The sequence below is a fragment of the Cetorhinus maximus genome, chromosome 23 (assembly GCF_964194155.1).
Source record: "Cetorhinus maximus chromosome 23, sCetMax3.hap1.1, whole genome shotgun sequence".
NCBI lineage: Eukaryota > Metazoa > Chordata > Chondrichthyes > Lamniformes > Cetorhinidae > Cetorhinus > Cetorhinus maximus.
The window spans coordinates 15,221,633-15,246,276 of NC_135901.1; the positions used below are offsets into that span (position 1 = coordinate 15,221,633).

Below are 24,644 nucleotides of genomic sequence, written 5' to 3' on the forward strand. Positions count from 1 at the left end.
GTCAAGGTCAACTGCCTTGCCTGGTGTGTTAATGACCATTCACTCCCATCCTGTGCACTGCTCCAATTGCAGCCCAATTCAGCTCATGACAGGGCACAAAATGCAGATTGTGCATCGCCCTGCGATCCTACTCCCCATTGCTACTCGACAGATTCAGGATCTGTTTCTCCAGAACCTCCAACAAACCTCAGCATCCTCCCTCAGTGGGACTACAGGCAGTGGAGAAGATGGTGCTGCCCATCTCAACACCTCCTGGGAGTACAACCCTACCCGTTACATTAACTGTTCAATGGGAGATGAAGTCATGTTAAAAACCTTGTGAAAAGGGGTCGGGTCGGGTTGCTAATTGGGAAGGTCCATATGATGTTCTAGATAGACTTGTGGGAAACAAATCTTATATTAGCGAAATGGAAATGAAGGATGGAAATGCAATATTTGTGTTATCATGAAGATCCGTGTGAACTGTATATAATGAAAATGTCAGATAACCAGATGGAGAATAAACGCTGTGTTTGATTTTATCCAACAGGGACAAGATGTGGATGGTCACCATGCTCCTGGACTGTGTCCAGGCTGAAGTTCTGTTCCTGCCATATGATCCTCCCCCAGATTGTCCTTTCTGAGCTCCAGCCAGGTGATGTTAAACACTCAGGTGGGAAAGACAAAAATCTACGACAATATGTTTAAAACAATGCTGATTTATTTGCTATATAACCAGAATACTAAACTTCAGTTCAATTATTAACATCAGCAGAAACAAACTCCAACTGTCAGAATGAATATAGTTGGGGGAATTAATTTCTGGCATGTTGAGTTGTAATCCGATTGGGTGTCTGGCTTATTGTGAGAGAACATCAAGCTGTCAGGGAGAGGGATGATGTTGAGGAGAGCAGGTTTCTGATGGTGTGTGTGTGTATGTGTATGTAAGGGAGAGACAGGCTGTGCTGATAGTTCGGTACAGGCAGCACCAGTGCAGCCCTGAATGATCAAGAACATCTCTCTCTGCCGGAGTGAGACTCTCCGCTATGTGGTTGCTGCAGGGAAGGAAGAGCGGAAGGAGACTCGCAAGGAGTCTCTGTACGGAGCAGAAGTGAGTGTGCTACCAAATTTTCAACACCAAATTATCAAGGGGAGCAAACAGGAATGGAACGCCAGTGGCGAAAAGTTGGTGATGAAGGATGATAGAGACATTTAAAAGAGCAAAAGCAATTGGTTTCATTTCTAGAGTGTGAACGTTGAAAAACAGAAGTTTTGTTCTACCCTATCTCGAGCGATGGGAGCACTGTGCACGGTTCTGGCCTCCGTATTATAAAAAAGGATATAGAGGCACCGGAGAAGATGCAAAACAAAAAAAGATTTACAAGGACGATTCCAGATCTGAGAGGTTATAACCGTCAGGAAAGACTGAACAGGCTGGGGCTCTTTTCTCCAGAAAAGAGAAGGCTGAGAGGTTGACCTGATCGAGGTCCTTAAAATGTTGAAAGGGTTTCGAGCGGGTAGACGTAGAGAAGATGTGGAGGAGACCAAAACTGGGCGGTGGGGGTAGGGGTGGTTAGTGTTATCAATATCAGATAGTCATTAATAAATCCAATGGAGAATTCAGGAGAATTTACCCAGAGATTGGGGAGAATGTGGAACTCGCTCCCATTGGGAGTGGTCGAGGTGAATAGCATTTAAGGGAAAGAGTTAGGGTGGGGGTGGTGGTAGTGAGACTAACCCGATCGCTCGTCAGAAGTGCTGGCACGGACTCAATAGGCTCGATGGTCTCCTTCAGTGCTGCACAAATTTGGTGAATGGGAGCAACATTTCTGCCAAGTTTTCTTTCTATATCCAAACAGGTTGGGTTCAGTCCTGTCAACACATATTTGTACCGCCCTGTGGTAACCCACTCCCTCTCGAAGGTGCCGCACTGCCTCCCTCGCGGGGAATGGGGGACAGCTCCGGAGCACAGGAAGTTTGTTTCTCAGGCAGAGGGTTCAACAACCTCGGTCGCTGGTAAGATTTTAGAGTCCATTATTAAGGATGAGATTTCAGAATACTTGGAAGTGCATGGTAAAATAGGGCAAAGTCAGCATGGTTCCATCAAGGGGAGGTCATGCCTGACAAATCTGTTAGAATTCTTTAAGGAGGTAACGAGTAGGTTAAACAAAGGAGAGCCAATTGATGTTATCTTCTTGGACTTCCAGAAGGCCTTTGACAAGGTGCCGCACAGGAGGCTGCTCAGTAAGATAAGAGCCCATGGTGTTAGAGGCAAGGTACTAGCATGGATAGAAGATTGGCTGTCTGGCAGGAGGCAGAGAGTGGGGATAAGGGGGTCCTTCTCAGAATGGCGGCTGGTGATTAGTGGAGTTCTGCAGGGGTCAGTATTTGGACCACAACTTTTCACTTTATACATTAATGATCGAGATGAAGGAACTGAGGGCATTCTGGCTAAGTTTGCAGATGATACAAAGATAGGTGGAGGCACAGGTAGTATTGAGGAGGCTGGGAGGCTGCAGAAGGATTTGGACAGGTTAGGAGAATGGGCGAATAAGTGGCAGATGGAATACAACGTGGGGAAATGTGAGGTCATGCACTTTGGTAGGAAGAATAGAGGCATAGACTATTTTCTAAATGGGGAGCGAATTCAGCAATCTGGAGTGCAAAGGGACTTGGGAGTCCTAGTCCAAGATTCTCTTAAGGTTAACTTGCAGGTAGTTAGGAAGGCAAATGCAATGTTGGCATTTATTTCGAGAGGACTAGAATATAAAAGCAGGGATGTGCTGCTGAGGCTTTATAAGGCTCTGGTCAGACCACATTTAGAATATTGTGAGCAATTTCGGGCCCCGAACCTCAGGTAGGATGTTCTGGCCCTGGAGAGGGTCCAGAGGATGTTCACGAGAACGATCCAAGGAATGAAAAGCTTAACATATGAGGAACGTTTGAGGACTCTGGGTTTATACTCAATGGAGTTTAGAAGGATGAGGGGGGATTTAATTGAAACTTACAGAATACTGAAAGGCCTGGATAGAGTGAACGTGGGGAAGATGTTTCCATAAGTAAGAGAGACTAGGACCCGAGGGCACAGCCTCAGAGTAAAGGGAAGACCTTTTAGAACAGAGATGAGGAGAAACTTCTTTAGCCAGAGATTGGTGAATCTATGGAATTCATTGCCACAGAAGGCTGTGGAGGCCAGGTCATTGAGTGTATTTAAGACCGAGATAGAGAGGTTCTTGATTGGTAAGGGGATCAAAGGTTACGGGGCGAAGGCGGGAGAATGGGGTTGAGAAACTTATCAGCCATGATTGAATGGCGGAGCAGATTCGATGGGCCGAATGGCCTAATTTCTGCTCCTATGTCTTGTGGTCTGATGGTCTTATGGGTTCGGCACAGCTCCAGGGAAATCAGTACGGAGCCAGGAAAAGGCTGCTGGTGCCCTCCTGCCACACCTGGTAAAGCCTGGCACCTTCACAGTCAGCTATTTGAGCTGTAAATGATTGGGCATTGATATCGTGACACCTTCCCTACGACCATCAGGGTTTTCGCTGGAGTACACAAGGAGTAACTGTTTCCAGTGGCAGGAGGGTCGGTGAATAGAGGGACACAGATTGAAGAGAATCGGGAAAAGAACCAGAGGGGGAGATGAGGGGGATTTTTTTTTTACACAGCGAGTAATCTGCTGTGATCTGGGAGGCGCTGCCTGAAAGGGTGGTGGAAGCAGATTCAACAGGAACTTTCAAAAGGGGAATTGAATAAATACTTGAAGGGGAAATGTTTTCAGGGCTATGGGGGAAAGAGCAACGTGGGGGAAGTGGGACTAATTGGATAGATCTTTCAGAGAGCCATCACAAGCACAATGGGCTGAATGGCCTCTTCCTGTGTTGTAAGATTTTATGATTCATTTCTTTCTGCCCACACACTGGATTATGCACCCTCCACAGTCACTAACTAGCACATTTGCTTGTTTTTGTCACTGTTTTATTCTGGTTCTCTGTCATGTCCGCCTTCCTCTCCCTCTTCCGTTTTCCCTCTCCTCCTCTCCCGCTCTCCCACTCTCCCCGGGCTCTCTCTCCTTCCCTCCGACTCTCCAATTCTCCCCACTCTCCCTCTCCTTCTCTCCCGCTCTCCCACTTCCCCCGGTCTCCCTCTCCTTCCCTCCCACTCTCCCACTCCTCCTGGTTTCCCTCTCCTTCCCACTCGCTCTCCCATTCTCACCGGTCTCTCTCTCTTGTTCTCTCCCACTCTCCCACTCCCTGGTCTCCCTCCCCTTCCTTCCTGCTCTCCCACCCCCCCTGATCTTCCTCTCCTCGCCTGCTCTCCCACTCCTCCCAGTCTCTGTCTCCTTCTCTCCCGCTCTCCCACTCTCCCCAGTCTCTGTCGCCTTCTCTCCCACTCCTCCTAGTCTCTGTCTCCTTCCCTCCTAGTCTCCCTCTCCTTCCCTCCTACTGTCCCACTCCACCAGTCTCCCTCTCCTTCTCTCCCGCTGTCCCACTCTCCCTGTTCTCTCTCTCCTTCTCTCCCATACCCCCGGTGTCTCCTTCTCTCCCGCTCTCCCATTTTCCCTGGTTTCTCTCTCTCGCTCTCCCGTTCTCCCCGCTCTCTCCTTCCCTCCCACTCTCCCACATCCCAGTCTCTCCTTCTATCCCACTCTCCCACTCCCCATGGTCTCTCTCTCCTCTCCTGCTCTCCCATTCTCTCCAATCTCTCTCTCCTGCTCTCCCGTTCTCTCTGGTCTCTCTCTACCACTCTCCCATTCTCTCCGGTTTCTCTCTCCTTCTCTTCACCTCTCCCACTCCCCGCAGTCTCTCTCCCACCCTTCCATTCTCCCAGGTCTCTCTCTCCTTCTCTCCTGCTCTGCCATTGTCTCAGGTTTCTCTCTCCTTCTCTCCTGCTCTCCCGTTCTCTCCAGTCTCTCTCTCTCCTTCTCTTCCGCTCTCCCACTTCCCAGTTAGGGGAGGCGATGCCGTAGTGGTATTGTCGCTGGGCTAGTAGTCCAGAGACCCAGGGTAATGCTCTGGGGGCCTGGGTTCGAACGGTGGTGGGTTCAGATGGTGGAATTTGAATTCAGTAAAAATCTGGAATTAAAAGTCTTACGATAACCATGAAACCATTGTCGATTGTTGTAAAAACCCATCTGGTTCACTAATGCCCCTTTAGGAAGGTCATCCTTACCTGGTATGGCCTACATGTGACCCCAGACCCACAGCAATGTGGTTGACTCCTAAATGCCCTCTGAAATGGCCGAGCTGGCACTCAGTTGTATCAAAACCGCTACAAAGTCTCGAAAAAGGAACGAAACAGGATGGGCCATCTGGCATTGACATAGGCACCGGAACCGACAACAGCAATCTCAGCCCCGTCGACCCTAAGTCCTCCTTACCAACAGCTGGAGGAGCCATTTAAATACTGTGGCTACAAGAGCAGGTCAAAGGCTAGGAATCCTGCGACGAGTTACTCATCTCCTGACTCCCCAAAGCATGTCTAACATCTACAAGGCACAAGTCAGGAGTGTGATGGAATAATCCCCGCTTGTCTGGATGAGTGCAGCTCCCTCAACACTCAAGGAGCTGGACACCATCCAGGACAAAGCATCCCCTCTTGATTGGCACCACATCCACAAACATTCACTCCCTCCACTACTGACGCACAGTAGCAGCAGTGTGTACCATCTACAAGATACACAGCAGGAATTCACCAAGACTCCTTTGACAGCACCTTCCTAACCCACGACCACTAGCATCTAGAAGGACAAGGGCAGCAGATAGATGGGAACACCAACACTTGGAAGTTCCCCTCCAAGTCACTCACCATCCTGACTTGGAAATATATCGGCCGTTCCTTCACTGTCACTGGGTCAAATTTCTGGAACCCCCTCCCTAACAGCACTTTGGGTGTACCTACACCACGTGGACTGCAGCGGTTCAAGAAGGCAGCTCACCACCACCTTCTCAAGGGCAATTAGGGATGGGCAATAAATGCTGGTCCAGCCAGCGAAGCCCAAATCCCATGAATGAATTTTTTAAAAAGTCTCTCTCTCCTTCTCTCCTGCTCTCTCATTCCCCAAGGTCTCTCTCTCTCCTAATCTCCCACTCCCCCGGTCTCCCTCTCCGTCTCTCCCGCTCTCTCATTTCCCCTGGTCCCCCTCTCCTTCTCTCCCTCTCCCACTACCCCCGTCTCCCGCTCTGTCTCTCTCCCTTTCCCTTTCTTCCATCCCCATTCATCATCTCCCTTTCTCGCGCTCTCTCTCTCCCTCCTTTTCCTCTAATCTGTTCTTCCTCCCTACCGCAACCTCTCTCTTCACCCCACCCCCCTTCCACCCGCTCTCTCCCTTCGGTCTCTTCCACACCCGCCTTTAGAAAATTGAAGGTTTGAATCCCAACTCTGTTTCTTTCTCTCCCAATCTCCCATTTCTCCCAGTCTCTCTCCATCTCTCCCGTTCCCCTGGTCTCCAAGATCTTCTCTCCCTCTCCCTGTTTATACAGACGAGAGAGTGTCAGGATGAAATCCAGTGTGTTATTAGAGAGGAGAGAGGGTCAGGGTGGAATCCAGTGGGTTATAGAGAGGAGAGAAGGTCAGGATGGGATCCAGTGATTTTTTACAGAGGAGAGAGGGTCAGGGTGGAACCCAGTGGTTTTTCCAGAGGAGAAAGGGTCAGGATGAAATCCAGTTGTTTTTACAAAGGAGAGAGAGTCAGGGTGGAATCCAGTGAGTTATACAAGGGAGAAAGGGTCGGATGGAATCCAGTGGTTTATTATTTCCTTCCCTCATATTTTTTCCTCCCACCCTCCCTTCCTTCCTTCCTCCCATACAACTAATTTCCCCAATTTATTCCTTCCATTCCTCCATCCTTCCTTCCCTTCCATTCTCCATCGTTCCTTCCTCACGCATTTCCTCTCTCACCTGCTTTTAACCTGAGAAGAGAGAGGAGGGTACCCGAGGGTTGGCCTGAGGGACAGGATTGGCTGGTTGATATCCGGTGAGATTGGCCCATGTGGTTTACATTGGGATTGGAGGTCCACTTAGCAGGAAGAGAGGAGAGGATTGGGCAGTCTTCAAAGAGGTAAGTAGAGAGGACGAGGCGGATTTATGTAGGGAAAGAATCTAGAGAGAGAGAGGGGAGGGGGCATAGCAGACTGGTGGGTTTTTGTCCCTGAGTATAATCATACCACTGCAGATCATTATCTATTGAGTAATTTAATTTTGTGTGTAGACCAGTCGACATACAATGAATGAGTTAGCAATAGTTTGGGGACCACAATTGTGTAGTTCATATCATGGCTGCTGATAGATTTCATATAATTATCTTCTCAAGGTATCGTGAACACACATCCCTCATGTGAACTGATTAATGCTTATAAATGGTCTGTGCACAATGCTTGACATACAAGAGGTTTTATTGATTTAATAAATGTTTTGATAAGGCAGCTTTAATGGAATCAGATTAAATTACAGTTGAACATCCGGAGATGACACCTTCGCCGACCATAATCTTTACTGTTGGTCAAAGCCAACTAGATTGGATTAAGAGGCACCGTTTAAGGGGTGTTTATGTGAACATTTTAGAGAACTATTGTTCGCATTTTGGACCTGCCCATGTCCCAAAGCCTTTTTGAACAAATGACGGAAGTATCAAAGGCGGGTGCCAAATTGAACACAGCAAGATCCCGCCAACTTCAAGGCGGTTAATGACCAGATCATCTGATTTAATCCTCCCTGCGTTCCTCAATCCTGCCCTCTTGAGCATCCTCCGATTCCCATTGCTCCACCATTGGCTGCCGTGCCTTTAGCTGCCAGGTGCCCTAAGCTGTGGAATTCCTTCGCTAAACCTCTCTGACTCTCTCTCTCTCTCCTCCTTTAAGATACCCCTTAAAAACTGACCTCTCTGACCGAATTATTGGCCGCAATATCTCCTTATGTGGCTCGGTGTCAAATGTAATAATGCTCCTATGAAGCACCTTGGGACGCTTTGCCTTGCTAAAGGCGCTAGATAAATATAAGTTGTTGTTGCCGCAATTGCTTCCTTTTTACCCTTGGTGCCTGGATCGCCGGTATTGTTGCACCATTTTCCCACTTGGTTGGGGTTAAATCTTTGCCTTCTTTCCTCTGCAGGTTACTGAGGAGGCTGGAGTTCGGAGGTCGCTGCCAATGGCTGCTCCAAACATGGCTGCCCTGAATGACTCGCAGATGAGGGAGCTGGGGCCCTGGAGCAACTCGGCCGGTGAGCAATGGAGGCATCGCTACAATTTCTAAGCGGCATTGCTCAGCCTCCTGATCTTCGTGGTGGTGTTTGGCAATGTGTTGATATGCATGGCAGTGTCCAGGGAGAGGGCACTGCAGACCACCACCAACTACCTCATCGTCAGCCTGGCTGTGGCAGACCTACTGGTGGCCACGCTGGTGATGCCCTGGGTTGTCTATCTGGAGGTTAAACCGTTAGTTCGGTCCCGCTTATCGAAAGGCGGGAGGGCCCCGAAGGGCGTTGGGCCTCGCAGCTACCGACATCACGCCTCAGCGACCCCACCCCCCGCCAAAGAGGTTCTAAGTCCTTTTCCCACTTCCCTTCCTGGAGCCAGTCACTTGCGCATCAGTCACGGCCAGAACAAGGTCTCTCTTCTGGTCATCCATTTAGATACCAGGCGATTGGTGAACAACACAAGACTGAACTTGACCGTATAGAAACGTAGGCCAGGATTTTATGGCCCCTCCTGCCCGGCGGGTTATTACGGTCCCGCTGAACTAAATGGAGATTTAAATGGCTCGCCGCGTCTGCTGGGGGGAGACACGCTGCGGTGGGACCATAAAATCCTGGCTATAGAAAATAGGAGCAGGAGTAGGTCATTCGGCCCTTCGAGTCTGTTCCACCATTCAGTATGATCATTGCTGATCCTCTATCTCAACGCCACACTCCCGTGCTCTCCCCATACCCCTTGGTGCCTTTGGAGTCTAGAAATCCATCTATTTCCTTCTTAAATATACTCAGTGACTTGGCCTCCACAGCCTCTGTGGTGGAGAATTCCACAGGTTCACCACCCTCTGAGTGAAGAATTTTCTCTTCATCTCAGCCCTAAATGGCCTACCCCATTTCCTGAGACTATGACTCCTTGTTCTAGACCACCCCACCAGCCAGAGGAAACGTCATCCCTGCATCCAGTCTGTCCAGCCCTGTCAGAATTTTATACGTTTCAATGAGATCCCCTCTCATTCTTCTAAACTCCAGTGAATGCAGGCCTAGTCAGCCCAATCTCTCCTCATATGACAATCCTGCCACCCCAGGAATCAGCCTAGTGAACCTTCATTGCACTTCCTCTATGGCAACTATACCCTTTCTTAGGAAAAGAGACCAAAACTGCACACAATAGGGCCAGGAGCAGGCCATTCAGTCCATCGAGCCTGTTTCACCATTCGATTGGGTCATCATGGAATGGTCCAGCACAGAAGGAAACCATTTGGCCCATCAAATGGAGAGACAGTGGCGTAATAGCAATGTCACTGGACTAGTAATCTGAAGGCCCAGTCTAACACTCTGGGGACATGGGTTCAAATCCCTACAAGGCAGCTGGTAGAATTTAAATTCAATTAATAAATCAGGATTTGAAAACCAGTCTCAGTCATGGTGACCATGAAACTATCATCAATTGTCGTAAAAACCCAACTGGTTCACTAATGCCCCTAAAGGAAGGAAAACTGCTGTCCTTACCCTGTCTGGCCTACATGTCACTCCAGGCACACAGCGATGTGGTTGACTTTTAATTGACCTCTGAAATGGCCGAGCAAGCCACTCAGTTCAGGGGCAATTAGGGATGGGCAACAAATGCTGGCCTTGCCAGCGACGCCCACATCCCATGAAAAGATAAAAAGAAAATTGAGTCTGCTGCAGCTTTTTGAGAGATCAATCCAATTAGTCCCCACTCTCCCCCCGCACCCCCGCTGCTCTTTTCCCCGTCGCCCTGAAAATTTCTCCCCTTCCAGTATTTATCCGATTCCCCCCTTTTGAAAGTTCCTATTGAATCTGCTTCCACCGCCCTTTCAGGCAGCGCCTTCCAGATCACAACAACTCGCTGTGTGATTAAAAGCCGCTCTTCCTCACCTCGCCCCTTGCTGGTGACGCTCACTTGCACCGAAGGCTTATCAGCCTTAGCAAAAACCATTCCCACGTTGTCGCAGCCAACCCTCGGCAGCTGAACGATCGTCATGGATGGGGGTTAGTATTGCAGCCTTCGGGCACGCTTCTGATTGTTGTGATCCTCCAAAGAGCGAATCTTGGAATCCCATTTCTCAATCGCTTTCATTACCACTTCAAATAAAGAAAAAGCAAACATAAGATCAGCCGGTGCAATGAAACTATTCAGTGCTCAGATGATAAAATATTCATTCATTATCATCCAACTGCTAGATAATTAATTTTGTATAATGTCTCCGCTGGATATCTAATCGCACTATTCTCACACAATTAAATCTGGAGCAAAATTAGTTTTATAGGAAATGAGAATTACTGTAATATTCTTTGCTGCAGTGCTTGTCAAACTAATTTATACTTCATACTATCTAGATTGTCCACAAGCGTTTAATCTCTTGGAACATTCTTCATCTTGAAATTACCCGAATTACTATTTTCGCCTTTTATATTCTTTTCAATGGAGATGTAATATCTCTATGGACCTCAGTGACTTTTAGGGGGAAGAAAGTAAATGAAAATTTATGGTAAGGGAGAATTCATTATAAGGGAATGAATTACTTAAATTAGAATCTATAGGCAGGCCAGCGCAAATCAGTAAATCAACAATTAAACAGTTAAACCAAATGAACCTTTTACACTCTCAAACTTTGTACACCAGCAAGTTTGCAATCACCAGCAAGGTCCTGGGAGTTAGACTGGAGTCAGAGGATGGCAAGAACATAGATTAAGTGTGCTCTTCAACAGATAGGGGAAGGACAGATGATCCCAGCTTAGATAGGAAGGCAGGTCTCTGCCTGGGTGAAAGTAGGGTCAGATGATGCATGTACCTTTGTACCAGAGACTTGTCTGTTTAATGTAAACCTATATGTTGACAAGATCGGAATCTGGAGGATGTTCTTGTATGTGACAAATAATGTATAAATATGGTGAACACTTGTAGCTTAGCAGAGTACTGTCTCAAGCTGTATTGAGATGGTGCCCTCCTTGCAATTGCTCGAATAAACGATCGTAACCTGTACCTGAGTCTCCTGTGGTCCGTTCATCAAAGACACCACATCAGTGACAAATGCATAAAACGACCCAAGTGTTAAGCTAATGTTCTTCAAGTTTGATTAATGTAGGTGCAGAATAAGTGTTAGTTTCTCAACAGAAGATTGTTAAGATGATGTTAGAGCACATATTCAAATGATTAAAATCAACACGTTCTCTTGGCATATTCATGTTTAGAATATGAAAATGTCTAGGCTTTTTCTCTGGCATGAGTTAATAATTTACGTATTATTTAGTGAAAATGTCAGTGAGTGCAAATCTGTCAACAGCAAAACAGCAGCAGAAAGTTTATAATTTCAACAACAACTTATGATTCTACAGCACCTTCAATTTAATGAAGTGTCTCCAAGGTGCCTCACAGGAGTGATTATCAAACAATATTTGACCTCGAGCCACATCAGGAGATATGAGGGACCGGTGACCAAAAGCTCAGTCACAGAGTGAGGTTTTAAGGAACGTCTTAAAGCCAGAGAGAGATAGAAAGAAAGAGAGAGAGAGAGATATAAAGAAAGAGAGAGATAGGGGCTGGAGGAGGTTCCAGAGATAGGGAGGGTTGTAGGGACTGGAGTGAGTTACAGAGATGGGGATGATTGTAGGGACTGGAGGAGGTTACAGAGATAGGGAGGGTTGTAGGGACTGGAGGAGGTTACAGAGATGGGGATGATTGTAGGGACTGGAGGAGGTTACCGAGATAGGGAGGGTTATGGGGACTGGAGAGGGGTTACAGAGATGGGGATGGTTGTAGGGACTAGAGGACGTTACAGAGATAGAGAGGGTTGTAGGGACTGGAGGAGGTTACAGAGATAGGGATGGGGCACAAGGAAAGATTTGAAAACAGGGATGAGAATTCTAAAATTGAGTTTGGATGAGCTTAAGTTTCCATAAACATATTCCTTGGAGCCATTCTTCCCGTTAATTCTGATGAGCTTATTTGGGGAAGACAATTGAATGTGGGTGGGGTAGGATCGGTTGGTGGCCCTTGGGCTCTGTTCCCTGCAGCCACCCCCCTCCCCCTCCCCGCCCCTCCCACACCGCCTGCAAAAGTGGTCTAAAGTATTTTAGAAGCACTGCTCTTAGGTGTCTTGTACCCAAAGGCAGCAGAAGAACAAAATACTGAGGGCGCTGGAAATCCGAAATAAGAACAGAAAATGCTGGAAACACCCAGCATCTGTGGAGAGAGAAACAGAATTAATGTAAAAGCAAAAAACTGCGGATGCTGGAAATCCAAAACAAAAATAAAAATACCTGGAAAAAGTCAGCAGGTCTGACAGCATCTGCGGAGAGGAAAAGAGTTAACGTTTCAGGTCAGAACCAAAGGGCAAGGCACTGTAGGAATACAGATCTTTTATCTGGATTTAAGGCTGGATATAGAGCTCCAGTCAGTGAACAGACGTCCGGATGGCTGGAGATGTTCTGTGATCTTGTGGAAGGGTTTGCTTGAAGGGATGCTACCCTGGCTGTGAATTGTTGCTGATGCTGTTTGTACTTTGCTCTGGTTAAAGGTGGTTGGTGAGTGGCGTTTCAGCTGGGTTCACTGTGACATCTTTGTGACACTGGACGTGATGCTGTGCACAGCCAGCATCCTCAGCCTGTGTGCCATCAGCATCGACAGGTAACCGGAGGGCTTTCAGTGGCGTTCGCCAGTGCGGATACAGGCCATTCGGCCCATCTGCTCTGTGCCGGTGTTTCTCCTCCACACGAGCCCCCTCCCACCCCCTCTTCACCTCACCCCGTTCACCATATCCTTCTATTTCTTTCTCCCTCGTGTGTTTATCTTGCTTCCCCCTTAAATTCATTGATGCTATTCACCTCAACCATTCCCTGGATGCAAGTTCCACATTCTCCCCAATCTTTGGGTAAAGAAGTATCTCCTGAATTCACCATTGGATTTATTTTTAGGAATGTGGGCATCCGCTGGCAAGGTCAATATCACCCTTCAACTGAATGACCCGTCAGTGTTAGGGTTAGAGTCAACCACATCTCTGTGGGTTTATAAAAGGGTTTTCTGTAGTAATTATAGTTCTGATAAACATAGGACTGTACCTTTAACCACAGGGGAGGAAAAGAGGAGAGCGATTCTCCTGAGTATTTATGGGGGCAAAACCTACAGTTTAATTCGAAGCTTAACGGCCCCCAGTGCCCCTGACTTGAAGACCCTCAGTAAATTAGTAACAATAAGGAATATTTTCAACCCAAACCCTCAGTCACAATGAAGAGGTTCACGTTCAATTCACTGAATACAGCCCCAAGAGAGACCATTGCTACCTCTGTGGCGAAATTAAAACAACTCATGGAATATTGCGATTTTGGTGAAAGCCTGAATGATATGCTCAGAGATTATTTTGGTCTCTGGCGTGCAAGAGGATGCTATTCAGCGAAGATTGCTGACTGAAGTGGATCTTGATGTTAAGAAAGCATTAGAAATAGTACGTGCGATGGAAAGCGCTGTAAGTGATTCACAAGCGATTCAAGGTGCACAAAATGGCGCCATTTTCCTAGTTGGGCGGGAACGGTCAACTGAAAGTGGCGCGAAAATCCAGGACTCCGCCGTGAAGCGGGAAACAGCCCCCGCTAACCGAAAATTGAGGAACCAGTTTATTAGCAAATTCGAAAACTAATTTTTATCGACGTGGAAACAATCACACTCCTAACGATTGGCAATTTAAAAGGTGGAGTGTTATTTTTGTCACAAAAAAGGACACATATTGAAACATTGCAACACAACATTAAAACAGGCTTCCGGGCAACAAACAAAGCCCAATGAAGTATGTAGTGTGGAAGAGCCAGAAACAACCAATTCTGACATTTAATCCTTATTCAACATGAGAGTTGGGAAGACAGAGCCAGTCACTGTCACTTTACAGGTGAATGGGAAACTCTTAATAATGGAAGTAGACACTGGTGCTTCTACCACTGTAGTAGGAGAACACAATTTCAAATATTTAAATAAAGGTGCTCAACAATTAAATTTGGAACAAACGTCTACCAAGTTGAAAACGTACACAGTCGACGAAATCCAGGTATAAGGTATCACCAGAGTACCTGCTTATTATAGACACCAAACAGCACAACTACCAGTGATGGTATTAGAAGGTACAGGACCAAGCCTTCTACGTCGAAATTGGTTGAGATAAACTAACCTTGATTGGCCAATGAGATTTCAAAAGGAAGCAGGAAGAGTTCCTGAGTTGGAAAAGGAACAAGGTAAGGTCCTTCAGAAAGAGCCTAGAGAGTCCAAGGACCGCATCTGGATGCAAATGGAATGTGTAGCTATTCAGCAACCTGAAGAAATGAAGACTGTCTTAAACAACGACATGGAAGAACAGCAGAAGAAACTCAAGGCGACTCTGCTGAATTACAGAGTTCAAGTTGAAGCGAGTGAGTTTCGCAAAGAAAAGAAAAACCCTGTTGAAAGACCCTCACACACCACAAGGATCCCTCAGGTCAAAGTTTGTACCTCTGGAAAATTATGAAGGGAAGCAGGAAGAATTTAACGTCACTCTGAACAAACTGAAGAACCAGTTGGCACAGAAGACGCAACAATGTTCAAGGTTCCAGAAGGAAGCCAACAGATACATGAAGGAGACGGAAGAGCTGAAGAATCAGCTGAATGAAGCTAAAGAGACCTTGAAAGGAAAGGTCGTAGAGCTTTCCAAGATGCAAGTAGATAATGAAGTCATGGGTAACTCAATTACTGAACTAAGACAAGTTGAGAAACCACCTGAGAGAAGTCTGGCCGACAGTGAAGTCAAGATGAAGGCCAAAAATAAACTCTGTGGTAGAAAGCAGAAGACAAAAAGGAGGAAGATCCTGAAAAGACAATAAAAGGCAGGAATGAAAAAGTTAACAGGTGAATGATCGGAAACTAAACTTGCTCGTTTCCTATTTTACTACAGAACAATCCCAATTTGGAGGGGAAGGTGGAAAAAAGTCATGGGAACCAAAAATCGACTCCTGATTTGTATAGTCATGAGCAACAATTTACTTGGAGAAACAGTGTGTGTAAGGAATGTCGGTGGAAGACTGAAGTGGCTAGCTGGTAAAGTAAACTCTGTGACCGAACCATTGTCATACCACATGGAAATGGAGGGCCGGACCACCTATAAGCATGTGGATCATTGAGGAAGAGAGATTTCCCAACAATATGATATTCCACCTGTAACCATTGTTAAACCTATGGTTCCTGTTGAAGTTGCTCAACCAAGGACAGACATGCCTGGTGTCTCTGTTGGAGTGGAAGACACTGAACTGCCTGTGCCTAATGAGGTACCTGATGTTAATGTGGTTCCAGAGCATGTGGTTCCTGCAAAATAATCGGAAGTCGTGGAGCTGCGATGTTCCACAGGGATCGGGAAACCATCTTAAAGACTGAACTTGTAATTTGATGACCTGTGTAAATATTGTGATGTAATGAGATAAATCTCCTCCTAAATACAAAAGGTAAAGAAACGTTTAAGGGTGGGGGGGGGGGCTGCAGTAATTATAGTTCTGATAAACGTAGGACTGCAGCTTTAAGAGTATGCCTGTGTTGTAAGATCACATGAACTGTATAAACCAATGCGTTAGAAGCACGGGGACCCTCGAGGAGAGAATTCTTCTTTCGTTATAGAGTTAGATGTATACATGTAACTGCTGCTGCCGTCTTGTAAATAAAGTTCAACGTTTCCACCAAGCAAAGCTGCCTAGAAAATCAACTCTATCACACTTTCCTTCCCGAAAGTACATCATTGAAACAAACAGGGTTTTTATGACAATTGATGGTCACCATTACTGAGACTAGCTTTCAATTCCAGATTTATTAACTGAATTTAAATTCCACCTACCACTGTGGTGGGAATTGAACCCATGTCCCTCAGATCATTAACCGAGGCCTCTGGATTAGTAGTCCAGACATTAATGCGATGCCACCATCCCACCTTTTAGTGACAATCGTATATTGATAGCCCGTAGTTCTGGTCTCACCCCACACAAATAGCAAGACTTTCTCTACCCTATCGAAAAACCCCTTTCATTGTCTTAATCAGGTCACCCCTCAGCCTCCTCATTTCTGGAGAAAAGGGCCCAGCCTGTTCAGTCTTTCCTGAGAGTTATAACCTCTCGGATTTTGGCAGTGTAGGAAATGCAGAATAAATGAAGAATAGCCTCCTTCGGTGCTCTGAAGTCCTGAGAAGATAGGGAAAAGGGGTATAATTTCTCTCCACCTGGCGGAAACTGCACAGCAACAGACTTAAAATGGTAGCGGGCAACTTGCTTCTCCAGCCCTTTTGGCACTGGGTAGCGGGGCTGTGACAGGAAGAATAAAAAAGAGTCATATTATCTAAATGGTGAGAGATTGCAGAGCTCTGAGATGCAGAGGGATCTGGGTGTCCTAGTGCATGAATCACAAAAGGCTAATAGCAGGTACATCAAGTAATTAGGAAGGCTAATAGAATGTTATCGTTTATTGCAAGGGGGGTTGATTGTAGGGAGGTTATGCTTCAGTTCTGTGGGGCGCTGGTGAGACCGTATCTGGAGTACTGTGTACAGTATTGGTCGCCTTATTTAAGGAAAGGTGTCAATGCGTTAGAAGCAGTTCAGAGGATGTTTACCAGGCTAATACCAGGAATGGGTGGGTTGTCTTATGAGGAAAGGCTGGACAGGTTAGGCTCGTATCCACTGGAATTTAGATGAGTAAGAGGTGACTTGATTGAAACATTTAAGATCCCGAGAGGTCTTGACAGGGTGGATGTGGAGAGGATGTTTCCTCTTGTGGGAGAATCTAGAACGTGGGGTCACTGTTTAAAAATAAGGGGTCGCTCATTTAAGGCAGAGATGAGAACTATTTTCTCTCAGAGGGTCGTGAGTCTTTGGAACTCTCTTCCTCAAAAGGATGTAGATGCAGAGTCTTTGAATATTTCTAAGGCAGATCTCGATAGGTTCTTCGTTAACAAGGGGTTGAAAGGTTATCGGGGGTAGGCAGGAATTTGGGGTTGAGGTTACAATCAGGTCAGCCAAGATCTTATTGAATGGCAGAACAGGCTCAAGGGGCCGAGTGGCCTACTCGTGCTCCTTATTCATAATTTGTGATGTGTCCATCTGAATTCATACACATCAGGGCTCCAGTGGGGTACATGACACACGTGTGCCATTGTCAGTGGAGTGCCCTCTGGGCTGTACAAGTGTAGTTAGACTCTTCCTCCCTCTCTTCACCGCCCCCCGCCCCCACCTCCCTCCTCAGGCCTTTACCCACCACCCTCCCTCCTTCCTCCATTACTTTCCCTGGGCTCCCTAGTTTTGGGAGGAGTGGGGCCAGCGAGACCCAACGGCCAGCGAGAGGCCCTTTCATGACTCCAGGTTCTCCAGATGTGCATTGACAAGGTTCGCCCCCTCCTCCCTGCAGCTCGATAGACAATGGGACCCTCCCATGGGAGCGGCTGTCCCGCTTGTGATCCTGGTTGGAAATGGTGGGAAACTGGGAAATATTGGTGTGCAGAGTGACCTGGGTGTCCTTGTACACGAATCACAGAAAGTCAGCATGTAGGTACAGCAAGGAACTCGAAAGGTAAATGGCATGTTCGCTTTTATTGCAAATGGATTGGCATATAAAAGTAAAGAAATCTTAAAATAATTATATAGATCTTTGGTGAGACTACACCCGAATATTGTGCACAGTTCTGGATCCCTAACCCTACCCCTAACTTCAAACCCAACCCTAAATCCCTAACCCCATCCCTAACTCCCTATCCCTAATCCTAACTCCCTAACCCCGTCCCTAACTCTCCAACCCCATCCCTAACTCCCAACTCCAGCCATAACCCCATCCCCAACTCCCTACCTCATCCCTAACCCCTCAAACCCCACCCCTAACTCACTACCCCTAACACTAACCCCATCCTTAACTCCCTACTCATAACCCTAACTCCATAACCCTATCCATAACTCTAACTAAACTGATTCCTGGGATGAGAGGGATGTCCTATGAGGGGAGATTGAGTAGAATGGCCCCATATTCTCTGGAGTTTAGAAGAATGAGAGGTGATCTAATTGAAATATACAAAATTCTTCGGGGGTTTAACAGAGTCGATTCTGGGAGGCTGTTAACCCCACCCCCTCCCCTGGCTGGGGAGTCTGGAACAATGGTGGGGGTCACAGTTTTAGGATAAGAGATCAGCCATTTTGGACTGAGATGAGGAGAAATTTCTTCACTCAGAGGGTTGTGAATCTTTGGAATTGTCTACTCCAGAGAGCAATGGATGTTCCATCATTGGGTATACTCAAGACTCAGATTGATAGATTTTTGGGCACTGAGGGTGGGAAAGTGGAGTTGAAGTAGAACATCAGCCATGATCTTAATGAATGGGTGGGGCAGGCTCGAGAGGCTGAATGGCCTCCTCCTGCTCCTATTTGTCTGGTTGTTTGCTAGATCTTGGGAATACTGTGTACCTTTTTCCGATTTGATCAATGGATCCTCATCCTCAACCTCCCTTGGTTGCCATGCCTACAGGAGTCGGCCATTTGGCCTTTTGAACTTACTTCCCTGCTTCACTCACCACCTATTTTGGAACTTTTTAAAGACCGTCCAGTTCATCAACAGCTCTAACCTGTTTCTTGTCCATCCCTTGCAGATACACTGCGGTTGCCATGCCAGTGCTATACAATACCCGCTGCAACCCCAAGCAGAGAGTCGTTGATGATAACCATGGTCTGAATGCTGTCCTTCGCCATCTCATGCCCGCTGCTCTTCGGGCTAAAAAAAACCCTGGTAAGCTGTGCCCATCAAGAACCCTTCTTTCATCTTTTATTCCTCTATTGTCTCCTTTTATGGTAAGGGAGAGGCATGAGAATTCTCACAGCAATCCCAAGGATTGGGGACTTCAGTTATATGGAGAGACCGGATCAGCTGGGATTGTTCTCCTTAGAGCAGAGAAGGTTCAGGGGGAGATTTAATTGAGGCATGTAAAATCATGAGAGGTTTTGACAGAGTAAATAAGGAGAAAGTGTTTCCAGTGGCAGGAGGGCCGGTAACCAGCGGACCACAGATTGAAGAGAATCGGGAAAAGAAAAAGAGGGGGGGAGGAGGAGAATTTATACTCCACACGAGCCCACTCCCACCCCTTCTTTATCTCCCCCATCACCATTTCCTTCTATTCCTTTCTCCCTCATGTGTTTATCCAGCTTCCCCATTAAATACATCGATAATATTCACCTCAACCACTTCCTGTGGGAGTGAGTTCCACATTCTCCCCACCCTCTGGGTGAAGAAGTTTCTCCTGAATTCCCCATTGGATTTATTAGTTGTTGCACTATGCTGATAGTGCTGGTATCCCACCACTGCCAACCATGTTGTATTATGGTGCGCGGTGGTGTCTCAACGATGTGACCTTGAGACTTGTAGATTTAAACATGAACTCTTTATCTATTTACAGATCTCAGGTTACTGTCATGCATGGCGCTGCTACCTCCATGCAGGCTGGTTCCAAAGTGTTCTCTCTGGACTGTTCTCTCAGCCTGTTACCATGTGACTTTATACATCATACCGTGGGTGGTGCTATTCTCCAGTCCCCCTCTAACCCTTACTCTGCCGTGCACCTTTACATTACAGTGGCATGCAGGCACATACAACACTAGTGACTATCTTATATTGATGGCCGTCTAGTTCTGGTCTCCCATCAGCCTTACCCTCCCCCACCCCAAAAGTGGAAACAACTTCTCTAGGTTCATCCTGTCAAAACTCTTTCATAGCTTTAAAGGCTTCTATCAGGTCACCCCTCAGCCTTCTCTTTTCTAGAGGAAAGAGTCCCAGCCTGTTCAGTCTTGCCTGGTAGTAATAAGCTCGTAATTCGAGTGCCATCTTTGTGAACCTTTAGTTACATCTTCCCCAGTGACTCAATGACAGTTTTTGCAATTATGGAGACCAGGAATGTGCTCTGTCCTCTTCCAGATAAAAGGGACGAGGCCATCTGTGCCATCATGAACCCTTCTTTCATCTTATATTCTTCTATTGTCTCCTTCTACGTTCCCTTCATCGTGACGCTGTTAGTTTGTGTCCCGATATATGCCATGCTGAGACGGAGAAGGAAGCACGTGGCAGCTAAGAGGATCAGCGTTGCCATGGAGCATGAAACCCAACCGCCCATAAAGGTCGAAAGAGTAAATAACAAGCTCAAATATTAAAATGAAGGGATGTGCGTAGTGAGCATGGTGTAAATGACTGAGCTTTAAACTCTAGACGCCGCAATTAAATCCTGCCCAAGTTCGCTTTGTGTAGAGGCTGCACGGGTTCAATTCGACATGGGTTAGAGTGGCTTCGATCCATTTTGTATCAGACACGCTGCCATGATGCAGAGTTGCTTTCAACCTGCCATTTAAGGGAGGATACAGGATGACTGAGGAAGTGGTGTCACCACAAGTATAGGATGTTGGTCATTTGTAGGAGGCTGCAGATTGGCAGGCATAGAGGGAAATGTACATCTAACCCCATGTTGTACCTGTCCTGGGAGTGTTTGATGGGGACAGTGTAGAGGGAGCTTTACTCTGTATCTAACCCCATGTTGTACCTGCCCTGAGAGTGTTTGATGGGGACAGTGTAGAAGCAGCTTTACTCTTTATCTAACTCCGTGCTGTACCTGTCCTGGGAGTGTTAGGTGGGGACAGTGTAGAGGGAGCTTTACTCTGTATTTAACACCGTGCTGTACCTGTCCTGGGAGTGTTTGGAAGGAACAGTATCTTGGTTTATTATATAAAAAAATGCTTTTCAGGGTGAAATTTCCTTGTGCAATATTACTGTGCGTATCACATAATCATATTCCACCTGAAACATTCACTCCCTCCACCACTGATGCACAGTGGCAGCAGAGTGTACCATCTACAAGACGCACTGCAGCAACTCACCAAGCCTCCTTAGATAGCACCTCCCAAACCCATGACCATGACCATCTAGAAGGACAAGGGTAGCAGATAAGTGGGAACACCACCACCTGGAAGTTCCTCACCAAGTCACTCCTATCCTGACTTGGAAATACATTGGCTGTTCCTTCACTGTCGTTGGGTCAAAATCCTGGAGCTCCCTCCCTAACAGCAATGTGGGTGTACCTACACCACGTGGACTGCAATAGTTCAAGAAGGCAGCTCACCCCCACTTTCTCAAGGGGCAATTAGGGATGGGCAACAAATGCTGGCCCAGCCGGCGAAGCCCACATCCCATGAACGAATAATTTTTTTAAAAATGTAATACTTAAGTCAGTAATTTTGAAAGGATTTTTGCCCTATTTAATGGACAATCTCTCAATTCCAATTGTAAACAATGGATTTTCTTTATGGCCAATATGAAGTATTTGTATCCATGTTCGTGCCTACACTGTTGCCAGGGTCGATAATTCCATTTTTTGTTTTATTTAATTTCAGTATAAGTGCACACACCCGGAAGATGTCAAACTTTGCACTTTAATGGTCCAATCAAACGGGAGCACCAGTGTGAGTAAAAAGAAATTGGTGAGGCCTCATCTGGAGACATCAGAATCCTCGGAGCTGATTGACAAATTTCCAGTTCAATTTGAGTGGCCGAAATTTCCACTTGTCACTAAGGTCACCAATCATTCCAAAGGTCATTGATCAACTCTCTTCCCATTCGCTGCCATTGCACAGAATCTCAATGGACCCAAACCTCTTCCCACTCACTCCCATTGTACACAATCCCAATGGAACAAGCCCCTTCTCCTTCACTCCTATTGCACAGAATGTCAATAGATCAATCCATTCCCATCGCACAGAACCCTAATTCCTTTCACTTCCATGGAGAGATTGGGATTGTTCTCCTGAGAGCAGAGAAGGTTCAGTGAGAGATTTAATCGAGGTGGGTGAAATCATGAGGGGTTCGGATAGAGTAAATAAGGAGAAACTGTTTCCTGTATCAGGAGGGTCAGTAACCAGAGGGACACAGATTGAAGAGAATCAGTAAAAGAAAGACGGGGATAGATGAGGAGTTTTTTTTTCCTTTTTACACAGTGAGTTGCTGTGATCTGGAAGGTGCTGCCTGAAAGGGCGGTGGAAGCAGATTCAGCAGGAACTTTCAAAAGGGGAATTGGGTAATTAGTTGAAGGGGAAAGATTTGCTGGGCTGTTGGGCAAAGAGCGGGCAGAAGTGTGGGACTAATTAAAAAGCTCTTTCAAAGAGCCAGCAGAGGCTCGATGGGCTTAATGGCCTTCTCCTGTGCAGTATGATCTGTGAACAAGTTAACTGCCCACACCCCATGTACAAAATGGTGACTTGGAGACAAGGGCCCTTTGTCATTCCCTTCCTTGTCCTCTCCTGTGATTTGAGTGTGCTCTGGTCTGTGCTGTTGGCTGTTGGTAACACCCATTTTCTCTTCTTTTTGGCATCCTAGACACTGGTACGAGAAGCAATCCCTTACTCTGAAGAATCTGAGGGAGCCCGCTTTGTGGGGCCTCCCGAGAGGTCAAGGCCAACAGGAACTCCGCAGGCTTTCCAACTCGGGGCCACTTCCGGATCCTGCCTGATGGCTGGTAAATGGAAGGCCCCTTCCTCCATCGAGGTATCCGCGGACCCCGAGTGCGATGGCCAAGCAAGGTTCTTCAAGCAGACCGCTTTTGAGGTGCGGAGGGTGCCAGTGGCCAAATCAGCAGGGAAAGAAAACTGTCCCACCAGAAGGAGAAGAAAGCAACAAATGTTGGCGGTTGTCTGAGGTGAGTCGAGAACAAACTAGAACAATAGGTTATGTTTCACTGAGTCACAATGATCTAGAACAATAGCCCAAGATCCACAGTCTCAGTGGTCTAGAACAATTGGTTAGGTGCTGTTGTGCCACAATGATCGAGAATAGGCAAACGTCTACCGGTTCTTACAATGATCTAGAACAACAGACCGATTTCTATGTAATTACAACTATCTAGAACAATAGACGAGGTTCCATTGTGTCTCATTGATTTAGAAGAACAGGATAGATTCCATGGATCTTGGACTGTAGGCTAAATTACAAGCTCTATAACTGTGGACTAACTTCAATAGTCTTGAAATGATCTAGAAAATAGGCAAAGTTGCCTTGTGGCACAATGATCTAGAACCATAGGTTAAGTTGCATTGTAGCACAATGATTTAGATCATCAGTCCAAGTTCTATTGGTTTTGCTGTAATCTAGAACAATAGGCTGCATTCCACCAGACCACAACGTTCTAGAGCAATAGGCCAAGCTGCACGGAAATGTAATTATCTAGACTAATTGGCTGTGTATGGTGTTATCATACTCCCAGTAGATTAGTCTGAGTCCTATAGTGTTACAATGATCCGGACCAATAGGCTAAGTTGTATGGAATTGTTATGTTCTCGGATTGTATTCTATACTGATGATGTGTGCCAGGAATGTAATGTGAATTTTATCAAAGAAGTAGTAACTGCAAGTAATTAATGGAGCCCTGTTGCCATATGGTTGAGGAGCTGAGTGGGGTAGGAACCCTTTCGCGAGTCACTGCGTTGCGATGACAAATGGCCCACACATGCATTGACGACTCTTTTCCTCTCTCTCGCTCTCTATCGGATTAGCAGGCGTCTTCATCATCTTCTGGCTGCTATTTTTCATCACTCACATCCTGAACGTCCACTGCCAGAGGTGCTACATCCCACCGGCGCTCTACAGCGCCTGCGCCTGGCTGGGTTACGTCATCAACCCCATCATCTACACGACATTCAACATGGTGTTCCGCAAAGCCTTCATGAAGACCTTGCATTGCTGACTCTGGAACAGGGACTGACCCTGGAACAGGGACTGAAGCACAGTCGCTGGCAACTGAGAGCCAAGCGGACCAGACCATGAAACTTGCAACTGATGTCTCCACACGAGAGACACAGGCTTTTAAGGATCCCAGACTATAAACACCTTGTCTCTGCTGTCTTCACCACACCATAACAGGAAGCCAGAATGATCCCTTCCTGCCAAAGATGGAGGAACATGAGTGTACCACACACTGGCACCTTCTGAACACGACAATAAAAGGATGAGTGCTCACACCACAATTTTATGTAGTTTACATACAGTCTCTCTACACCTAAACACCTTCCATCGCCACCTGCTCTGAGTTTAGTTGTTGCGTTCCTTACTGAAGTTCCCACTTCCTGGCACCCAAGCTAATATCCTCTGAATTTAATGCAACCCTTGATCATTGTGCCACCACGAAATGTAACGTATGGGTCATGTGGAGATGAGCAGAGAGGCATTAGGCCAAACCTAAAGGTGGCAGGTCCCTTATTTTCCGTTCATTCATGGCTGGCATTTATTGCCCTTCCCTCATTTCCCCTTGAGAAGACGATGCAGATTTGCCTTCTTGAATACCACTGAGTGGCTTGCTGGGCCATTGCCGAGGGCAGCTAGGAGTCAACCACATTGCTGTGGTTCTGGAATCACATGCAGGCCAGACCGGGTAAGGATGGCAGATTTCCTTCCCTAAAG

At 46.7% G+C, this 24,644-nt stretch overlaps 1 pseudogene; it reads left to right on the forward strand.

The window, feature by feature from the left end:
• The first annotated feature begins 982 nt into the window (after positions 1 to 982).
• LOC144697838 (D(2) dopamine receptor A-like) lies at positions 983 to 23,931 on the forward strand (annotated as a pseudogene).
• The last annotated feature ends 713 nt before the right edge of the window (positions 23,932 to 24,644 follow it).